This window comes from Acomys minous, assembly GCF_964271855.1.
Source record: "Acomys minous genome assembly, chromosome: 2".
In the NCBI taxonomy this organism is placed as follows: domain Eukaryota; kingdom Metazoa; phylum Chordata; class Mammalia; order Rodentia; family Muridae; genus Acomys; species Acomys minous.
In genome coordinates, this window is record NC_140484.1 from 91,325,750 (window position 1) to 91,344,475 (window position 18,726).

General features: G+C 44.3%; 2 long non-coding RNA genes across 3 annotated transcripts; both read right to left on the minus strand.

Moving 5' to 3' along the window:
* Positions 1–294: 294 nt before the first annotated feature.
* Positions 295–16,697, minus strand: LOC311591553. 2 transcript variants are annotated; one of them, XR_014777129.1, is made up of 6 exons: positions 16,500–16,697; positions 14,319–14,437; positions 13,540–13,688; positions 12,618–12,697; positions 5,427–5,582; positions 295–4,769 (listed from the first exon to the last, which is right to left on the minus strand). It is a non-coding gene; the product is annotated as an uncharacterized lncRNA (long non-coding RNA). The 2 variants fall into 2 exon arrangements; XR_014777130.1 differs by having other exon boundaries at positions 5,431–5,582; positions 16,370–16,505.
* A 22-nt stretch (positions 16,698–16,719) lies between these two features.
* On the minus strand, positions 16,720–18,152 carry LOC311591566. The gene is made up of 3 exons (XR_014777139.1): positions 17,552–18,152; positions 17,206–17,297; positions 16,720–16,775 (listed from the first exon to the last, which is right to left on the minus strand). It is a non-coding gene; the product is annotated as an uncharacterized lncRNA (long non-coding RNA).
* Positions 18,153–18,726: the final 574 nt, after the last annotated feature.

Below are 18,726 nucleotides of genomic sequence, written 5' to 3' on the forward strand. Positions count from 1 at the left end.
GCTCCATTTTTTACAGAAGGAAGAGTTTATTTTGGTTTATGGTTCTAGAGAGTCATAATGTCTATGAGAAATTGCAGCCAATAACTAGTGCAGGAAGCAGACAAGTCTCATCTTCAACTAAAAAGTACAACAGTGAACTGGATGTGGGAAGATGCTTTTAGCTCTAAAAGCCTGCCCTCAATGATGCACTTCCTCCAGCAAGGCCATCCTACCTCCTGGGAAATTCCCTAATGGGGGACCAGGTGTGCAAATGCCTGAGCCTAGAAGGATCTCTATTAATCAAACCACCACAACTCAGTTCAAGAAACATTTTTATTTTGTTTACTTTTTTACATATACATTTATACACATATATAATAAATGAAAATAAACTTCTATATCCCAAGGAAACAACCAAAAATAAATCCAATTCCCCCTTAAGGGAAATGGGTCATTGCTTTCAAAATTGCTTCTCAATAATTTGGGACAAGGAATGCCTTTTTGGGTGCCCAAATGAACTTAAAAAATTGGCTAAGTAAGCTAGCCGTAGCAGTTGTGGTCCAGTCTCCAAATGTTGAGAAAACTGAGGCTTAATAGAAGTGCTGTTTGGAGCCGGGTGTGGTGGCGCACGCCTTTAATCCCAGCACTTGGGAGGCAGAGGCAGGTGGATTGCTGTGAATTCGAGGCCAGCCTGGTCTACAAGGTGAGTCCAGAACAGCCAAGGCTACACAGAGAAACCCTGTCTCAAAAAAAAAAAAAAAAAAAAAAAAAAAAAGAAGAAGAAGTGCTGTTTGGGACAGTCTGAAATGCTGGACCAACTGACATCAGCAGCTTTCTTCAAAGGTCTCCTGGGAGCAGGCTGTGATGAGGGACAGTAACCACAGCAGTCGAGGATGGAACATTTGTGTCAGTGTCTCAGCATTCTGGAGGATGAATCCTGTCGTGTCTGATCCATCATCATCAGTGTCTGATTCTGAAAACATGTAATCTCTCACATGTAATATATAGTACTAAAATGAATAATGTATGAGATGTGAAAGATACACAAAGCAATTAAGGATGGTTTTCTCCTCTTTGTCTGAGCAGTAAATCGTCATTTTTACCATATAGAATGCCATGTGATAGTAAGTCATGGGGATTCTGTAGCCAACAAGCATTATTGGCTATACATAGACATTAATGCCTCTGCCAGTCTCAGAGCTATTTCCATATAGCGGGTTCAGCAATGTAAGTTATCTGCTTGTTCTGTAGTTTGAAGTCATACAAGTATAGACTGATTTACTTTAGCAGTCTCTCTTCTTCCTAGAGCTGTTCCATTTGACCTCAGTCAAAAAAGATGTATAATATTAACATTACCGATGAACACACAATCATTATCATATACAAACCAAACAAGACTGCATTGACCCAAAGGTCCTCTTCTGGGCTCTGGGACACCTGTTTCATTAGGACAAGCTGCTATCTGTCCCACATGAGATTTCAACACATCTAAAGGGATAATAAGCTGGTTGCCCAGAGCAATAGAAAAGGCATTACCTTATAGAATCAACTTTAAACTGCTCTAAGCATCCCTAGGCATCTTGTACCTGGGTTTTTATATTTGTTGTGGCTATTTTCATCCTGCCCCTTTCTCTAAATGGAATGGGAAGTTTTTCCTTCAGAGCCTTTGTGTCCGAGAACCTAACGTAGGTTGGCATGTACTTTGTCGCCTGCATAGTTCCTTCTGTCTCTTTGTGCTATGCATGAGCACCATCTGTTCCCCATGATAGTGTTTCAGGTTTAAAGGGATAAGCTGGCTTCTAAAAGCATTCTGACACCTCACCTTAGTCAGCATTTAATAGGTTTTGGCTGTGGGAGACACGCAGCTTGTATGTTTGTCTCCTATCCTAACTCTGAGTCCCTGTGCTGATTAACTGAATATCCCTTTTAGGTCAAAATACCTATTGATGGCTGGACATGGTGGCGCACGCCTTTAATCCCAGCACTCAGGAGGCAGAGGTAGGCGGATCACTGTGAGTTCGAGGCCAGCCTGGTCTACAAAGCGAGTCTAGGACGGCCAAGGCTACACAGAGAAACCTTGTCTCAAAAAACCAAAAAACCAAAAAAACAAAACAAAAACAAAACAAAAAACCTATTGACACCAAGTTTCCTGTGGAAGTCCCTCTTTCTAAGGATACTGGGTGCTCATTTAGGGCAGTGTCACATTATCTTCTTTTTACATAAACCCAAGATTTCTATGTATCCATCCTCTAGATCAGTAAGGAAATTATTATTAAGAAAAGACTTACATAGGAATTTAAGGAATTTTTTTTCCTTTTGAATACTGGACTATCTTTGTGAGTAGCTCATCTTATCAGCAGTGGTTCCACCCTGACTTATCCTGTGGACCAGACAAAGATCTCCCTGTCTCTGCCTCCTTTGTATTGGGATTGAGGACATGTGCTACAACCACCCTGGTCAAATATTTCATCTTAATTCCATATCACTGTTACATGAAACCTCCAACTAAAAACCAAAGAAAGAAAGAGAAAAGACAATTCTAGCCCCATCAGCTGCCATGCCTGCTGCCCAGCACTGCCTCAGGAAGCCTGGGCACCACACACCTCCTATGTAGCCCTCAGAGCCACCTGCACCTGGTGCACCTGATTTGGGGCCCGCAAGCCCCACTACCTGAGCCCCAGGCTGCAAGGTGAGTGCTGCACCTTACCAAGCGCCATGGAACTGAATGCAGGAGGTGTAATTGCTCACACCAGTTCCTCCAGCTCTGCCTCTTGTCACAGCCATGGTTCTAAGCACGGTTTCCCTTCCTTGTCCTCATCAGTTCCATCTTCTCCAAATTAGCTCTAACTCAGATGCCAACGGCAATCCCAAGGACAGTGAGGATCTCCACCATCGATGGTGTCCTCGGGAGTGACCACACAGATGGTCCTGTGACAACAGGTTAATCTGGTGCCCCTGGCATGACCAAGAGTCACAGAGGTGTAATGCAATTTAGTGGCATGGTTCTGCTGTACAAAGTCTGAGGGGATGTGGCATCTGGATTCCACTGTGCAGCTGATGCTTGTGAAGGCTGTAAGGGTTTCTTTCAGGGGAGCATTCAGCAAAATATCCAGTACAAGAAGGGTCTGAAGAATGACAGGATGAAGAATGAAGAATGAGAACTGTTCTATCATGAGAATGACCAGGCACCGATGCCAGCAGAGAAATGTCTGTAGCTTCTTCTTCCTCTGGAAAACAGCACATGGCAGATGATGCTACCTGGGGGCCTAGGATTAGGATGCCCTGTTGTGGAGGATTCAACAGCAGTCTGAGGGGCTGTAACCATGGCCAAGGCCATGGCTGTGGGGTTCCTGGAGGTAAAGCCGAGGACAAGGATTGGATCCTCATCACCAAGCTGGGCCACCTGTTTAAGGACAGGAAGATCAAGTCCTTGGAGGGGGATTTATCTGTTCTCCCTGGCCATTAAGGAATCTGAAATTACTGACTTTTTCCTGGGCGCATCCCTAAAGGATAAGGTTCTCAAGATCATGCCAGTGCAGAAGTAGACACGAGCTGGCCAGAGGACCAGGTTCAAGGCTTCTGTTGCTATTGGGGACTACAACGGTCACATTGGTCTTAATGTTTAGTGCTCCAAGAAGGTAGCCACTGCTATCCCAGAATCCATTGTTTTGGCAAAGCTTTCCATCATCCTTGTGTGGAGACGCTACTGGGGGAAAAAAATTGGCAAGCCATACACTATTTCTTGCAAGGTGATGGGCCGCTATGGCTGTTTTGGTGCACTTTATCCCTGCCCCCAGAGGCACTGGTATTGTCTCTGCTCTGGTGCCCACGAAGCTATTGATGATGGCCTGTATTGATGACTGCTACACATCAGCCAGGAGTGTACTGCCACCCTGGGCAACCTTGCTAAGACCACTTTTTACACTATCTCTAAAACCTACCAGACAACCGACCTCTGGAAAGAAGTTGTATTCACCAAGTTTCCTTATTAGGAATTCACTGATCATCTTGTGAAAACCCATATCAGAGTCTCTGTTCAGTGGACACAGGCTCCCTCTAGGGCTACCACATAAGAGTTTTTATACAAGAAAAATAAAGTGAATTAACTCAGTTAAAAAAAAAAAGAGCCAGGCATGGTTGCACACACCTTTAGTCCCAGCACTGATACTCTCAGTAGCAGGACTTGGTTGGGTGATGCACCTGTCACAGGCATAGCCTGGTTGTAGGATACACCCATCACTGGCACTGGCTTGTTGGATGATTCTCCCCTCAGTAGCCTGGCCTGTTTGGGTGATGCACCAATCACTGGCAAGGGCTGGTTGGATGATGAATCCATCACTGGCATGGAATGGTTGGATGATGAATCCATCACTGGCATGGAATGGTTGGATGATGCTCCTCTCATTAGCGTGCTTGGTTGGCTGATGCTTCCATCAGTGGAAAGGCCTGGGTGGCTGATGCACCCAACATTGGCATGATCTGGTTGGATAAGGCACCCATCACTGGCATGACATGGTAGGGTGATGTGCCCATCACTGGAAAGGCCTGGTTGGATGATGCGCCCATCACTGGAAAGGCCTGGTTGCATGTTGCACACATCCATGTAAAGGTGGGGTTGGATGATGCCCCCATCTTTGGAAAGGTTTGATTAGAGGATGCACCCATCACTGGAATGGCCTGGTTGTGTGATGCTCTTCCCATTGTAACTGCACTGTTGGATTCTGCCTGAGACAAAATCCACTGATTTTATCACTACTGTGACAGCACTTTCTCTTTCTGACAAACCACATCTGAAAAGAAAGGGTAGTATTTAATATTTTTAAAAAATAATTCATATTTTTAAAAGGTGCTTAATTTATGTATTTAGTATATATGATATATTTGTTTTTGTTTTTTCATACAGGGTTTCTCTGTGTTACCGTCGGTGTTGTAGAATTCACTCTGTAGACCAACACAGTCAAAGATACACAGAGAAAATCCGTCAGGAAAAAAAAAAAGACATGAAAGAAGGAAGAGTCCCATTTAGCCCTGTGAGCTTAGAGTCAGGCCTGCATTCACAATGGAGATCTTGTATTTATAATCCTCTAGAGAGTCTTAGTTTATCTTAATAAAGTGAGTGGCTATGAAAATAAATCACCCATTCCTATGTAGCATCCATTCCTGAACAATACCACTGTCAATAAACAGGAACTGTTTAAAGAAAACACAGAGTGCAAGGAACAAAACCTCTCGCCTTTTATACAAGCACCCAGGAGACAGAGGAAGAATTAACTCTTTAAATTTGAGGCCACCATGATCTACAGAGCAAAATCCGAGTCAACCAAGGCTGCATAGATAAGGAGGTATGCACACATACACATAATTATAAAACATTAAATGCCAACAATAAAACAAAGCCCACAGGAGGCCCTGGACAAGGTGATGACCCTGAGAGACACTCCATACACAAACCTGCAATATTATGTCCTTAAGCTGGAGTATTGAAGGCAGATCCTGGATTTCTTGCTCATCTGGGAACATGTTCCTGAGGAAGGCATGTTCCAATGCCCTGATTTGTTCATAAGTCACCATGATAGAGAATGCCAGAGTATATTATGGCTGTTCTGTTGAGTGAAGACATAAAGCACTTTCATTCTTAAATTGTTTACTACAGAAAGCTAAACCACAGACACCACCTTACATTTAAAATGCTTAATGTTGGTTTGTTTTTGTTTTTGTTTTTTTCATGACAGTGTTTCTCTGTGTAGCCGTGTGTGTTCCGGAACTCTCTATAGACCAGCCTTGGAAAAGTTGTTTTTATCTCCTGAGATGTAGCATGAGATGAGAGCTGTACACAAGCTTTATGAATCCATGGCTTGGGCTCAGCCCAGAGCATTTATGTGTAACTATCCCTAAGCCTAGGCTGGAAGCCTCTAGCCTCCAAACAATCTCATCTTCTACATACCCTGATCCTAAAGGCTGTAGCTTTCATCCTCCATTTGCTAAGTTAAACCTAGAATGCTTTCAGCCTCTGAGAATTACTGCTGAATAAACTCACCCTTTCTAGTTCTTCCTGAATACTGGATGGCTGATTCAATTCAGCTGTTCTGGCTCAAAAGGCCTCTGCTAACTCAGGGTTTCACTATGGCTTCTCTCTGCTTATGACTATATTCCTTTGCTTGGAAAAACTGCCTCTGAAGTCAGCTGCACTCAACATATCAAACTCTACTGTACCCCAGAGCTCTATTGTAATACTTTTCAGAGCTCACTGTTGCGCGTGCTACTCCGTGTTCTTATGAAGTTGGTCATACCCTATCTCTGACTTGTAGTGAATGCAAACATGTTTTTGATTTGTTTCCAAGTGTGGGATGTGAAACAGGCTGTGTGAGTGTGTCTTGTGTTTTTCCCCTGGAACCAGACTTGAGAGAATAGGTATTGTTTGTCCATTAGAAGAGGAATGACCTCTTGTGGGCCCATGTTCTTTGCCAAACAAAAAACATCCTTGTACACACACACACACACACACACACACACAGAGAGAGAGAGAGAGAGAGAGAGAGAGAGAGAGAGAGAGAGAGAGAGAGAGAGAGAGAGAGAGAAGAGAGAGAGAGAGAGAGAGAGAGAGAGAGAGAGAGAGAGAGAGAGAGAGAGAGACTGGGCTCTTTTTGGATTTTGGTCTTGGCTCTTTTTGCTCCAATTAAAGATGCTCCTAGAAATAGAAAAGCCACCCTAAATCCAATTCCATTGAGGTTTGAACACCTCCATTGAGCTGGGTGAGGTAGCACATACCTTGAATTCCTGAACTAGGGAGGCAGAGGCAGGTGGATATCTTTGAATTGGAGGCTAGACTGGTCGAAGAAAGTATTCCAGTATAGACAAGGCAACACACAGAAACCCTGTTCTCCAAAGAAAGAAAGAAAGAAAGAAAGAAAGAAAAGAAAGAAAAGAAAACCCACTCAGGTGAGCTGGTGGTAGAACACACCCTTAATGTCTTCATTATGGAGCCAGAGACAGACAGATCTCTTTGAATTCTGTGTGACTACTCTCTGTAGTTCTGGCTGACCTGGAACTCATACAGACCTTCCTGCCTCTGCATCCCAAGCACTGTAGTTAAAAATATGTACCACCACACCCTGTTAACAATCTCAAAGAGGCCGGGCGTGGTGGCCCACGCCTTTAATCCCAGCACTTGGGAGGCAGAAGCAGGCAGATCACTGTGAGTTCAAGGCCAGCCTGGTCTACAAAGGGAGTCCTGGACAGTCAAGGCTACACAGAGAAATCCTGTCTCAAAAAACAAAACAAAACAAAACAAAAAAATCTGAAAGAAAGAAAGAATACAGTCTTGTGAGGATTGGAGGAAGGACCCTCATATTTACAACATCAAAGGAAATGTGGCCACTCCAGAAACCAGTTCCTCAAGACATGAAATTAGAATTACAATATGATCCAGCTGTACCATCCTTCAACATATATCCAAAAGAGTCAAATATGAATGCCAGAGGGTTACATGACCAGCCAATTTGACTGTGGCCTTATTCACAGCAGCCAAGAAATGGAATCAGACTAGTTGTCTCTCTCTCAGTGAGTCAATGGATGAAGAATTTTAATGAGGTATAACATACTGTGAAGGCTTGTTCAGTGACAAGGCAGAGAAAATTGGGTCTGGAGACCATTCTGTTAAGCTAAGTAAGCCAGACTCACAAAAATACCACACTCCTCTCCTCTGAAAGAGCTAAACTAAGCATAATAAATAAGGGTGTGGTGGCACACAGGGATAATGCCAGCACTCAGGAAGCAGAGTCAAGTGAATCTGTGAGAGTATGAGGCCAGCCTATCTACAAAGCAAATTCCAGAAAATACAGGGCTACATAGAAACCCTCTGTCCCTCACATCAAAAAAAGGAGAAGGGGAGGGAAAGAGGCAGGGAGAAAAGCCATGGTGGCACTGTCTTTAATACCAGCACTCCAGAGGCAGAGGCAGGTGGATCTCTCTGAGTTCTAGGTCAGTCTGGTTTTTAGAGAAAATTCCTGGGCAGCCAGAGCTATGCAGGAAAGCCATTAAACGACAGAGGGCAAGGGGAAAAAGTAAAATAAGACAAAAAAGGAATAAAGCCAGGGCTGGTGATGCACACCTTTAAATCAGCACTTGGGAGGCAGAGGCAGGTGGATCACTGTGAGTTCAAAGTCTTCCTGGTCCACAAAGTGAGCTCAGGACAGCCAAACCCTGTCTGGGGTGGAGTGGTGAGCTGAGAAGGAGAGAGAGAGAGAGAGAGAGAGAGAGAGAGAGAGAGAGAGAGAGAGAGAGAGAGAGAGAGAGAGAGAGAATAAAATAGAGGTGTAGGGTGTCTTGGATACCATAGTGGGGGAGAAAATGTGATCCAACGTGTATAAAAATGTAAAACTCATTATTTTGTTCAACAATATATGCTAATGGATATTACTATTTGTTTGTCTGTTTGCATTGCATTTCTTTGTGTAGCCATGGTGTCCTAGACCTGGCTCTGAGGACAATGCTGGCCTGGAACTCAAGAGATTTGTCTGTTTCTGCCCCCAGAGTGCTGGGATTAAAGGCTTGTGCCACCACCACCAGCTAAATGCATTCTTTTAAGTGTACTTTTAATAGTTTTAGGACTGTAGAGATGGCTCGGCATTTAAGAGCCCTTGCTGCTCTTACAGAAGACCCTAATTCTGTTCCCAGCACTCCCATGAGCCTATTATATCAACCTGCACCAGTATAGATCACATTCTGCTCTTGCAAAATAGTCCCCTGTAGTTCCCAGAACCCAGAACTTCTGACTCAGGGATATCTCACCCTTATCTGGTCTCCAGGAACACTTGAAATCTGCCCCTCTCCCAAGACATATAGTGGTAATTAATTAAAGTGCTGAGGGAGGGCTGGAGCATGGTTCAGCTATAGAATCCTGACAGAGGCAACACCATGGGTTCTAGCCTCAGGAGAAAAAAAGAAACAGAAAACACCGTACCAGAAGTTATGAAAGACAGGGAGACTGAGCATGGTGGTGCACGCCTTTAACCCCAGTACTTGGGAGGCAGAGGCAGGTGGATCTTTGTGAGTTCAAGGCCAGCCTGGTCTACAAGTGAGTCCACGACAGCCAGGGCTATACAGAGAAACCCTGTCTTGAAAATCCAAGGGGAAAAAAAAAGACAGGGAGAAAGAAATCTGTGGCCCCAGGGGATCTAGCTGTGGAACCCCAAGAGAAGTTAGACACTTCTCACCTTGCAACAGCCACAGCCATCTGCTCCTGCCCTGGCTCCTGCCCTTTACTCACCTTGAAGAGATAGAAAATCTGTTTTTCAACCCTGGCCACTGAGTACTTTCTGAGATGGCCTCAGGGCTGCTCTATTCTTTCCGAGAAAAACCACACCCTCATACCTGGCCCAAACACCTGATAGCAGGTGATGTCTCAAGCTGAGCTGTTGGCCCCTCACGAGTAAAATAACTAGTAACCAATCATTTTAAAGGGCATTCTTAAGAACCAGTGATGGTCCAACAACTCTACTTAGCCACCAATTCTGCTTCTGTAAGGGTATAAAATACTCAGGCTTCGCTTATTGGGGTCTCTAGCTCAACAGACCTTGGTAGACCCCCATCGTGATGGATCAATGAAGCTTCTCCTGCTGTTTGCATCAGACTGGACACTCCTCTGTCATTGGGCTCCGGGAAGTAGGACCTAGCCTCCGGGTCTTACAACCTGACATTGAGTCTCTCTCTGTGGCTTATTCCTAGGTCAGTCCTGTGCTTTTGATCCCCCCAAGACTGTGCCTTTAGTAATGTAGGATTTTGGCAATTTTAAATCTTATCTTTTATAAGTAAACAAAATCTTATCTCCATCATCAGGTCCCTGCCCAAACCCTCCCTAATCCAGGAAGATAAATCATTCCATTGCAAACTCTATAGAACCAGTTTTGGTTTTGTGGTTTTTTTTTTCTCCAATTGGTTTGTTGTTGTTGCTTTGTTTTGTGTTTGTTTTTCAAGACAGGCTTTCCCTGTGTAGCCTTGTCGGTCCTGACTCACTTTGTAGACCAGGCTGTTTTCAAACTCACAGAGGTCTGCCTGCCTCTTCCTCTAAATGATGTGTGAAGCCATCACTGGCTCTCAACTTGTTTTTTTTTAACCATTTTTTATTAATTTACTCATATTACATCTTGATTGTTAGCCCTTCCCCTGTTTCCTCCCATTCTACCCTCCCTCCCTCTTCCCCCCTTCTCCCCTCCCCTATGTCTGTGATTGAGGGAGACTTCCACCCCCTATGTATGCTCTAAGATTATCGAGTCTCTTCTTGGTAACTTGCTATCCTTCTTCTGAGTGCCACCAGGCCTCCCCATCCAGGGGACATGGTCAGAAAAGGGGCACCAGAGTTCATGTGTGAATCTGATCTCACTCTCCACTCAACGGTGGAGAATATCGTGTTCGTCGGCTAGGTCTTGGTAGGGGTTCAAAGTTTACTGCCTATTTCTCCTTGGCTGGTGCCTTAGTTTGAGGAGGACCCCAGGACCCAGATCTGCCTGTCATAAAGTTCTTCTTGTAGGTTTCCAGGACACTGTGGGTCCTATTATTTCCCCATTCTTCCATGCTACTCTTGCCTAAAGTCTCAATAGGATGTCCTCTCCTCTGACCCACTTTCTTGGTAAGTAAAGTTTTTCATGGGACGTATCCCTTGGACTAGTGTTTTGATATAAGTGAGTATATACCGTTTGTCTCTTTTTGCTTCTGGGTGAACTCACTCATGATAATTTCTAGGTCTGTCCATTTGTCCACAAATTTCGGGAATTCCTTGTTTTTAATAGCTGAGTAATACTCCATAGTGTAAATGGGAAAAGATCTTCACCAACCCTTCATCTGACAAAGGTTTAATATCCAAAATATATAAAGAACTCAAGAAATTAAACACCACAAAACCAAACAACCCAATTGCGAAATGGGGCTTAGAACTAAACAGAGAATTCTCAACAGAGGAATATCAAATGGCTGAGAAACACTTTAAGAAATGCTCATCCTCGTTAGGCATCAGAGAAATGCAAATCAAAACAACACTGAGATTCCACCTTACACCCATCAGAATGGCTAAGATCAAAAACTCAAATGACACCACATGTTGGTGAGGATGTGGAGAGAGAGAGGAACACTCCTTCACTGCTGGTAGGAATGCAAACTAGTACAACCACTTTGGAAAGCTATCTGGCATTTTCTCAGAAAAATGGGAATAGGGCTTCATCAAGACCCAGCTATCCCACTCCTTGGAATATACCCAGAAAATGCCCTAACACACAACAGGGACATATGCTCAACCATGTTCATAGCTGCTTTATACACAATAGCCAGAACATGGAAATAGCCTAAGTGTCCCTCAGTAGAAGAATGGTCAACTTGTTTTTTGACTTGGGTTGACAGGTAGGACACGAGGGTTGAAAAAACGGAAACTCCTGATTCATTCCTCAGCTAAAAACTGTCAAAGAATCCAGAGAGATAGTCACAAAAGCAGAACCGTGCAGCCCTGTGGGGTGGCCTCTTATCTTTGCATTGGAAATGCTGAGACAGGAAATTTAAACTCAAGGCTAGACTGGGCTACAGATTGAAGTCAGCCTGGATTATATGCTTTGGCTTTTAACACAGGGTTTCTCTGTGTAGCCTTGGCTATCTTGGAACAAATTCTATAGACCAGGGTGACCTGGAACTCACAGAGATACTCCTGCTTCTGCTTCCTGCATGCTGAGATGAGAGACGTGTACCACCACAATCCAGAGGTTAATAGTGTATCTAAGAACTTTTTTTTGTTTGTTTTGTTTTGTTTTTCGAGACAGGGTTTCTCTGTGTTAGCCTTGGATGTCCTGGACTCACTTTATAGACCAGGCTGGCCTTGAACTCACAGCGATCCGCCCGCCTCTGCCTCCCAAGTGCTGGGATTAAAGGCGTGCACCACCATGCCCGGCGTATCTAAGAACTTTTGTCCAAGATGGGTGGATGGTGTTGCATACCTTTAATCTCAGGGCTCAAGAGGCAGAGATGGGCGGATCTCTGAATTCCAGGCCAGCCTTATCTACAGATCCAGTCACAGAACAACCAAGGCTATACAGAGAAACCTTGTCTCCAAAAACCTCAAGCAACCAAACAAAATGGCCAAAGTTTAAAATTACTGTGCTTAAGTAAACACTAAAGCAAAATTGGACCTACCAAATATTAAGGGCTGGTAAGGGTTGAATTTGTAATTGCCAGGTCTTGTCCAACTCTAACAAAACCATTGTTCATTCAAGATAATATTGTGCTAGGTTAACTGTTGTTTCTGATTCTAGAAAGAAAAGCTCGTTTTGCTCAAGATAACCAGGATACCTGAAAAGCTCTGTTTACAAAATGTGGGAAGCCATGCTAAATGCAGACATGTTAGAAATCCCATGCTTAGGCTGCATGCTGTGACTTTCAAGTTGTTGACCTTTGCTGAAGGAGGTCTATGTTTAGCTTATCTCTGGATTGTTTACCTTTGAAAGAAATGGGCACGGTTTTTTACGGGGAACTATCCAGAGAAATAGGGAAGTTCTTACAGGAAACTACCCAGAGGATTACGGACCAGGCCAGATAGTTTTTAATATAGTTTTGAGCCACAGAGCGTTTGTACCCTCCAGACGTGAATCTCATATACTCACTGTTTGTACTTGGAGGCACATACCACTGTGATGGATTCTGGCTCCAAAATGGGTGTGTGTGCTGTCTGGGTTTGGTGGGTCTGAGAAGACAAAAGAAACAAAGAACTCCAAGTAAGCATGGCGAGCCACACCTGCTCCACCTAGGGAGGCAGGCCCAAGGAGCTTCAACACCTGGCCATAACCATGATCGCCCAAGTCATTCCAGGCAAACACTCATTAGCTGGGTGGAGAAGGGAGGGGGAAGAAACTGCTTTGTCCTACGAACACATAATGGTCAGAATAGGCTGAGTTTCTCTCACTTCCTTCTTACCTTGTCTCTCACTGAGCACACGACTCCTTTATTCATCCAGGCTTAGATATACATAGCATCTAATCAGGAACCATTTCATCAGCTTCTGACCCATACCTGCTTCCCTCCTGTCAACAGAAGACCGATTCCTTCCTCCCCAAGATTTCTCATGACTACTTCAAACATCAGATCAACAGTCCCCCTGGGTTCTAGCTGTCTCCCTTCACTCTTGCTTCTGAGACCCATGAGATCTCTCCCTCTGTGAGTAGGAGCCTCTAGCTTGAGCCTTTATGTTTCTGTTGGCTACAGTGTCACTTTGTTTGTGTGTTCTCCGGCCTCTAAACAGTCTCTCTTCTGGTTCAGCTCAGCTTCTCCTGGTTCAGATGTCACCATCTGTCCTGTCTTCTCACTCTTCTAGCTCAATGGTCTCTTACATTCCCTCTGCTCAATCTCTTTTCTTCTTTCTACCCCTACTCAGTATTCTTTATTCTTCCATCAACTGTCTTCTCTGACAATTCACTTCGGTCTCTTGGACCCTACTCCTGCCTACTGCCCAGTCCTACAACCCTCTCTTCCTCCATGTCTCTCTCCTCCTGCATTCTCACCACTAGGAGACAGAGAATAGGAACTCACCATCAGAGAGACATGAATCCACCTAGGGTGAGAGGCCCTGGTTCTTCTTGTATAATAAAGAATTCTTCTTCCTTTATGGCATAACAAAAGTCAGAACCTCTTCTCTGTTGAGGAATGATGATAGGGGTAAGGCAATGTTCCTCTGTAACCTGTGAAGAGAAAACAACTTGTTGCAATTCCCTGGAGGTCTCAAATGTACTCTCTCAAAACACAAGTAAGTGATGCTCCCACCCCATCCCAGTGAATCGCTCTCATCTCTCTCCTTCCACTCATCGTTTCCCAGCTTTTGGTCCTCTGTGCTTTGCTGGATTATTGTACAGGAAACAGATCCTGAGAAGAACCTGTGATGTCTGTTTTGGCAATCCAGAGGCCTTTGCTCTTCCCTGTATCAATCTAGCACACCTGTTCGGGAGTCAGGAAGTGTTTAGATAATTTATATACCAAGGCTTACCAGAGTAGATGCTCACACCACCCAAAAATAATTGAGTCCTCATTTTCCTTTTAGAATTAGCTAGCATTCATGTCTCCATGCCTTATTCTTTTTATTTATTTATTTATTTATTTATTTATTTGTTTGTTTGTTTGTTTTCTTGCCTATCTGCCTGTTTGCCTGCTGGTTGCCTTCCTTTCCTTCAGGACAATGTGTCACTCTGTGAGGCTGATTTGAACTTGTAGGAAGCCTTCAGCCTCAGTTTGCCAGTAACTGGAATTATTAGCATTAGCCGGGAAGCAAAAGGGAAGACACAGCCTTAGATCAGAAAGAAGCTTTATATCTTTACCAGGGTTCTGCACAAGACACCACAGTCTTGATGCCTTTCTTGGTGTTCTTTCTGGCTGACTTCAGGAACTTCTCACACAAGTCCTGAGGAAGGATCACTTGGCACAGGCCTCTGAGTTTCTGAAATGCAATGGAAAATTAGAGAAAAGTCTGAGGTGACAGAGCCCAGGGGTCATGATCAGAACTCAGTGTGGTGACATGGCAAAGAAAAGCCAAGTCACATTTCCTGTTCTACAACCAAGTTTAGTTGGTTAGGGGATAGCATCTAGTTAAAGGAGAGGAGATAGGATAGATATTGAACTTCATTCAGAAATTTAGACCCAACAAGACAAGAAAGATGCTTACTTCAAGTTTGACAAATACAAATAGCCAAATCATTATGAATGTAACATTTATAGAACTCATGACTGTAACATGGTTCTCTCTGCTGTATGTAGTTTGATTTATGCATGTGTAATAAAATAAATGTAAGCCGGGCATGGTGGCACATGCCTTTAATCCCAGCACTCTGGAGGCAGAGGCAGGTGGATCGCTGTGAGTTCAAGGCCAGCCTGGTCTACAAAGTGAGACCAGGACAGGCAAGTATATACAGAGAAACCCTGTCTCGAAAAACAAACAAACAAACAAACAAAAATAAAATAAATGTATATGAAAAATAAAATAAATAATTAAAAAGGAAAGGAAGTCATTGGGATTTTCTCCATGAGCCCTGCCGTCCCCATTATGGAACCACCAAGTGAGCAGGATGTGTTTTTCTCCAAATTCTGACTACAGCTGATGACGAACTGGGATCGTGGACTTTACTGTCAGCTTGAATGGATGGAGCAGTATTTCTGGATGTGACTGTGAAACCTCTATTTTGTTGTACGGGCTCATTGGGCACCGTTCTGCCTTAATTCAGGTGGGCAGCCTAAAGCCACCGGAAACTTAACAGTCAAAGAAAAGGAGAACTTCTGCTGTGTCTCTCCTGGTACACAGAGGTTTTCTTTCTCTTTAATTCAGATCTCCAGGACTGCTGGCTTCTGGACGCTGAGGTCTAGGCTGGTGCTTTCCTGGGTCCTTGTGTGTCTTGCCTCATAGTGAGACTCACACAAGTGGCTTCCATGGTTTATGACTTTCAGATATAGACTGAGATAAACTACAAGTATTCCAGAGCTTTCACCTTGGATAGAGCCTGGAGTGGAAGGCTTTGTCATATGGATCGTTGCTCTTTTAAATATTTGTGGATGTATCCTTAAAAATACTTTATGCATGATCTCTGGGTGTGGTTGTGTATGTCTAGGACATGTGTGTACTTTGAACATGTGCATGCTCACGTGTGAGCAAGGACACACTGGCGCCTCAGCACATGTGCAGATGTGACTAGACTCCCTAGAGTGCTGTTCTCCTCTTGTGTTTTGTTCCAACAGAATCTCTTCTGTGCTTCTCTTTGTGTCCATCAAGCTGGGCTGTGAGAAGCCAAGCCTTGTCCTATCTCAACTTAAGAGAACTTTGAGTATAGAGGTGGCCAGCCATGCCTGGTGCTTGTCTGCTTTCTAGAGGTTCCATCTCTGCTCCTAATACAGTTACTGCCGGGGCTTTGTCCATGGAGTCACCGACTCCCTGGCCATACTGGGAGGTTCCATGACAGTTTACGAAATGATCTCAAGCAGAGAAGCTGATATTCTGCTGAATCACAGCTGTCCTTTATCTCATAAGACTATCTGAGACGCTGCCTTTCAGAGAATAAACGCTAACACAGATTTTAAGACAGGAGAGGATTCGGTATTGGCTAAGTGTTGCTTAAGATTATTCTTTGAATTGCTACAGAGCTATTATGAGGGGCTGAGGTCCAGCAATTTTTGCGGAAACTAACATGGCTCACCCCACTTTAAAGGGTATTTTTATAGGACAGTCAGGGTAGAAAGACAGAAAAAGACAGCACTCGTCACGTGTGGTTCTGTTTCCACAGCAGAGTAAGGGGATCTGTGGAAGCAAAGGACGGAGGACACAGACAAGGGGCTGGTTGCTCAGTGCCCAGGCTTCCGAAACTGTCCACCAGCACTGCCTTACCTTACTGCTGAGCTCCAGTCTGTCTCCTGTGTGGCTGACTCAGATGCAATGCAGATCACTTCTACACAAGACTTTTACAAGTCAGGAACCTCTGGTGATGACGCTGGCCTTTTCACTGTGTCATTTTTACCAGGCTGCTTGGTAGATGACATGTTTGGGACTACTGAATCTGAGCTATCCTCTACTGAACATGGTGGGCTACAAGTTTCAAGTAGTACAAAAGAAGACTGAGGTTCCTCTGATGCTAATGGTGTACTAGGGCCTGCCTGCCCACAGTTGTTTTCTTCAGGACTGAACACAGGCCCAAAGGGAAGAGTGCCCCAGCTAGGACATCCAACTTTCAAAAAGATGTCTGCTATGTCCTCTCAGAAGGCCCCTGCTGCTTTAGCTCCTCTTCTTTCTTATTCTACAGGATGAGAGAAGGATTTAGGCTAAAATTTCAAATCTCAGAATAAAAGTCTTGTCAGCACAGCGATGAACAAAGTGTAGTTCTAAACAGGTCTCGCCACAGGTTCCATAAGCCAGGTGTGGTGGAAAACTGCCAGCACTGCCCTCCTCAGTTGCTATGTGGCTGTCTTCACTAAGTCTCTCTCTCTCTCTCTCTCTCTCTCTCTCTCTCTCTCTCTCTCTCTCTCTCTCTCTCTTTCTGTGTGTGAGTGTGTGTGTGTGTGTGTGATATGGGGGGGCAGCTTGTACAAGTTCAAGTGCATTTATGTTCTAGTGACTGGGGAGCCTAATTACTAAATCACAAACTCCAATGAAACAGCACAATACAGTCCCAGGAACTGGCTGAGAAACTGGCACAGAATCCCCATCTCCATGACATTTAAACTGACCTTCTCAGCCAAGCGTTGCTCATATTTGATGGTGTATTTCTTTAGGAGATCCCTCTCCAGTGCTCAGCCCTCTTGAACACTGTGTTTATAGCCTGCAGTACAAAACCAGAACGAGGAAGTAGAACAGTTCTAATGTCATAAAAGAGAGAAAGACAAGTTGGGAGAGGCAGCCACAGCTCCTGCACAGCTTGAGCCCCATTCCCATCCATCCCCCTCCTCAGTACTACTGTGCTGAGGCAGCATCAGCTACACTGCCACCCAGTGTCAGGATCTGTGGCTTTTCTTGCAGTAGCTCTGCTCTGCTCTGGAGATAATTTGGTCAGACACCAAGACAACAAAGACCCACCTTGAGGAAGTTGGATCTATTGGCAGCACTGTTTCCATGTGTGAAGCCTATGTTGAGTTTTTCCAAGTACAGTCTAAAGAAACAGAGGAGAGTGACGAAGATGTGAAGAAAAATTCCACATGCCTAAATGATGTCTGCACCTCACGGGATGCTGCACCCCTGGATGTTACTAAGCTGCTTGAGCCTTCACCTCTATCTAAGAATCAAGAAAGGTTCATGACCCTGTCAGAAACTCTGCTTGAGAGGAAGGTGTGATCAGAAACTCTGTAGGACAGGATGATCTCAGGGAAGGCACATGAGTCACTGGTAAGAGTGCTTTGTCTTTGGGAGGAGGAGGAAATGAAAGGGAGATTTATTAGGATCTCAAGAGAATGCCTTCACTTTTCAGAATACCATCTGTGGAAAACAAAAAGACCCCTGTTCTCAGATTGTACAACCTGGGAAAGAAATACAAAAAATGTCCTACTTGTGCAAATCTCTAAAGGTGACCTTTCTCCTTCTCTGTGAAACAGGAAGGTGATATTCATTCTCAGCACACACAGTCTTCTGAAGATCAGGGAAGTCATTTCCCAGAAACCCCCTGTCCGGTGCCTGGGCTCCTCAGAGTTATGTGAACTTCTTTAGGTTATTTCACTAAACTCATGGATGACATGACTGGGAAGATTTTACCATCATGCACTTCATCAAACACAGCTCTCTTCTTAATGAGGCTATAAGAGTCATTACCTGGTGACAGCTCTGTAATCCTTTATTTATTCTGCCTGCCCAAATATTATGATCAGCTTTGAAAAAGGCTTTACTGTAATGAACCACACTGTGCTCTACAGTCCTCCTGGTGACTGTGTAGCTACAGGGAAGGCTACCCTCTTTCCTATAAAACTCAAGAGGTTAAAGGGTGAAGAGAAGAGTGATCTAGGCCTGGCCACCATCAAAGATAATCCTGGCTGCCTGAGAGGAAATGGGGAAGTCGAACCTCTCAGAAATATGGGCACACCCTGCTTCCCTGCCAGCCTGTGTGGCCTTGTGGGCAAAGGATCAAGAACTAAATCTCCTTTTCCCCAAATTCCTTTTTTGTGGTACCACCACCTTTGGTCCTCATGTCTTTGTTTTTTTGTTTTTGTTTTTTTTGGTTTTTCGATACAGGGTTTCTCTGTCTAGCCTTGTCTGTCCTGCAC